We start from the raw sequence: 4,103 nt of genomic DNA, 5'->3' as shown, positions 1-4,103 counted from the left end.
TCCTCGCCAACACTTACTTTGTTGATTTATTGACCATAGCCATTTTGACAGGTGTGAATATATCATTGTGGTTTTAATTTACATTTTTCTGATGATTAGTGACATTGAGCATGTTTTTATATGTCTGTTGGCCATCTGTATGTCCTCTGTGGAGAAATGTCTATTCAGGTCTTCTGCCTATTGTTTAAATTTGATTGTTTGTGTTTTGGTGTTAAGTTATATGAGTCCTTTATAAAATTTGGATATTAATCCCTTATGGGATGTATCATTTATAAATGTGTTCTCCCATTCTGTAGGTTGTCTTTTCATTTTGTTGATGGCTTCCTTTGCTGTGCAAAAACTTTTTAGTTTGATATAGTCCCATTTGTTTATTTTTTTCTTTTGTTTCCCTTGCCTGATGAGATATATCAGGAAAAAATATTACTAAGAGCAATGTCAGAGAGTCTGCTGCCTGTTTTCTTCTAGAAGTTTTATCGTTTCAGGTCTTACATTTAATTCTTCAATTCATTTTGGGTTTATTCTTATATATGGTAGAAGGTGCTCTAGTTTCATTTTTCTGCATGTATCTGTTTAATTTTTACAGCACCTTTTATTGAATAGACTGTCTTTACCCCATTGTAAATTCTTGCCTCCTTTGTCATAGACTGATCAGCCTTATAGGCGTGGGTTTATTTCTGGGCTCTCTATTCTGTTCCGTTGGTCTGTGTCTGTTTTAATGCCAACGCCATGCTGTTTTGATTATGGCCTTATGATATAGTTTGATATCACGTATCATGATTTCTCCAGCTTTGATATTTTTTCTCAAGATTGCTGTGGCTATTTGGGTTCTTTTGTGGTTCCATATAAATTTTAAATGTATTTGTTCTATTTCTATGAAAAATGCCATTGGTATTTTGATAGTGATTGCAGTAGTCTTAAAATGTTAATTTTTTTTCTATCATGAGTATAGTATATGCTTTCATTTATTTGTAATTTCTTCAATGTACTAAGCGTTAACCTCCTTGGTTAAATTTATTCCTAGATGTTTTTTAAAATGCAATTGTAAATGGGATTGTTCTCTTAATTTCTCTTTCTGATAATTTATTTTTTGTATATAAAAATGAAAATAATTTTAGGATATTAATTTTGTATCCTGCTACTTTGCTGAATTCATTTATCAGTTCTAGTAGTTTTCTGATAGAACCTTTAGAGTTCTCTATAATATTATGTCAGCTGCAAATAATGACAGTTTTACTTCTTCCTTCCAATTTGGATGCCTTTTATCTCTTCTTTTTGTCTGATTGCTGTGTCTAGGACCTCCAGTACTATGTTGAATAAGAGTGTTAAAAGTGAGCATATCTGTCTTGTTCCAACTCACACTTTTAGTCTGAGTTGAGTATGATATTAGCTGTGGGTTTGTTATATATGTAGTTTATTATGTTGAGGTATGTCCCCTCTATTCCCACTTAGCTGAGAGTTTTGATCATAAATGGGTGTTGGATTTTGTCAGATGCCTTTTTCCCTTTATTAATATGATTATATAATTTTTATCCTTTGATTTGTTTATTTGGTATATCACATTAATTGATTTGTGAATATTGTACCAACCTTGCATCCCAGGAATAAATTGTACTTCATCATGGTGTATGATCTTTTTAATGTATTTTTGGATCCAGTTTGCTAATATTTTATTGAGAATTTTTGCATCTATGTTCATTAGGGTTATTAACCTATAATTTTTTGTCTTTGTAATGTCTTTGTCTGGTTTTGGAATCAGAGTAATGCTGGCCTTGTAAAATAAGCTTGGGAGCCTTCCCTCCTCTTGAATTTTTTGTGATAGTTTGAGGGTAGATGTTAATTCTTCTTCAAGTGTTTGGTAAAATTCACCCGTGAAGCCATCCAGTGCAGGACTTTTGTTTGTTGGGAGTTTTTTTTTATTTTATTACTGATTTGGTTTGGTTGGTAGCAATTGGTCTGTTCAGATTTTTGTTTCTTCTTGATTCATTCTTGGAAGATTGTATGTGTCATCCAGATTGCCCAATTTGTTAGCATATAGTTTGTAGTATTTTTTTTTTTATATAATCCTTTGTACTTGTTTGGTGTCAGTTGTCACTTCTCTTTCATTTCTGATTTTATTTATTTGTCTCCCCACCCCCCTCACCCCCGCCCTCCGCTCCCCTAGGAGAGTTCAGCTTTTTATTGAATGTGTTACAAGAGAGGTTTAGTCAAAAAGACCAAAGCATTTGTCATTACCAGACTCCCCCAGATTCTTTCTTTGCTTCCACTTTCTTCTCCTCAGCTGGGGCAGAGGTGGTTAGAGGGGGCAGGATCTCTAGCCCCAACACCTGCTGGGGCAGGTCCACCAGGCCTTACATTGCAGATGAAGCTCCCAATGTTGACATTAGCCAGAGCCTTTGTAAACAAGCCTGGCCAGAAAGGTTCGAATTTACACTCGCTGCTTTTAAGGAGCCATTGATCATATCCTCTGTGACTGTTATCTCATCATCATGCAGGATGAGGGCTGAGTAGATGCAGGCGAGCTCCGAGACAGAAGACACGGTATGGGCGAGGGCTGGGCAAGTGCTTCCGGGCACGGTGCTCATTGCCGGATGAGGTGAGGGTCTCATGTGGGCTTAGCTTCCACCGAAGGACTGGGCATCTGACTGGCAGCTGGGGAAAGCACTCTCTTTTATCCTTGGTGAGTCTAGTTAAAAGTTTATTAATTTCAAGTTTATGTTTTCAAAGAACCAGCTCTTGGTTTCATTAATCTTTTGTATTGTTTTTTAGACTCTATTTTGTTTATTTTCACTCTGATTTTTATTATTTCCTTTCTTCTACTCACTTTGGGCTTTGTTATTCTTTTTCTAGTTCCTTTAGGTGTAGCGTTAGGTTGTTTATTTGAGATTGTTCTTGTTTCTTGAGGTAGGCTATAATGCTATGAATTTCTGTCTTAGGACTGCTTTTGCTGTGTCCCATAGATTTTTGGGTCATTGTATTTTCATTTTTATCTGTCTCAAGATATCTTTTGATTTCTTCCTTGGTCTCATTGTTAACACATTCATTGTTTAGTAGCATGTTATTTAGACTCCATGTGTTTGTGTGTTTTTTCAGTTTTCTTAATTTCTAGTTTCATACCATGGTGGTTGGAGAAGATGCTTGATATGATTTCAGTTTTCTTAAATTTATTGAGACTTGTTTGGTGGCCTAACATGTGGTCTGTCTCAGAAAATGCTCCATGTGCACGTGAAAAGAATGTATATATTGCTGCTTTATGGTGAAATGCTCTAAAAATATCATCTGTTCTGTGTCATTTAAGGGTGCTATTTCCTTGTTTTCTGTCTGGAAAAATATACCATTGATACCTGTTGATATCAATGGTATATTAAAGTCCCTACTATGAATATATTACTGTTGATCTCTCCCTTTATGTCCATCAATATGTTTTAAAAAATATATATTTTATTGATTTTTTACAGAGAGGAAGGGAGAGGGATAGAGAGTTAGAAACATCGATGAGAGAGAAACATCGACCAGTTGCCTCCTGCACACCCCCTACTGGGGATGTGCCCAGAACCAAGGTACATGCCCTTGACCGGAATCCAACCTGGGACCCTTGAGTCCGCAGGCTGACGCTCTATCCACTGAGCCAAACCGGTTAGGGCAGCACCTTGTTTTCTTAATCATTCAGATACTCTATGTCTTTTGATTGGAGGATTTAGTCTATCTACATTTAAAGTGATATGTATATAGTTATTGCCATTTTTATTGTTCATATTTATATCCCTTTTCCTCCTTTTTCTTAAGTCCCTTTAACATTTCTTGTAATACTGGTTTGGTGATGATGAACTCCTTTAGCTTTTTCTTGTCTGGGATGCTCTTTAGGTCTCATTCATTTTTAAATAAGAGCCTTACTATGTAGAGTAGTCTTGATTGTAGGTTCTTTCTTTTTATCACTTGGAATATTTCATGCCAATCCCTTCTGGCCTACAAAGTTAATGTTGAAAAATCAGCTGACAGTCTTATGGGAGTTCCCTTGTAAGCAACTGTCTTTCCTTTACCGCTTTAAGGTTTTCTCTTTATCTTTAACCTTTGGCACTTTAATTATGATGTGTCTTGGTGTGGGC

The sequence above is a fragment of the Cnephaeus nilssonii genome, assembly GCF_951640355.1.
Source record: "Cnephaeus nilssonii genome assembly, chromosome: 7".
NCBI lineage: Eukaryota > Metazoa > Chordata > Mammalia > Chiroptera > Vespertilionidae > Cnephaeus > Cnephaeus nilssonii.
This window is presented reverse-complemented; position numbering follows the sequence as displayed.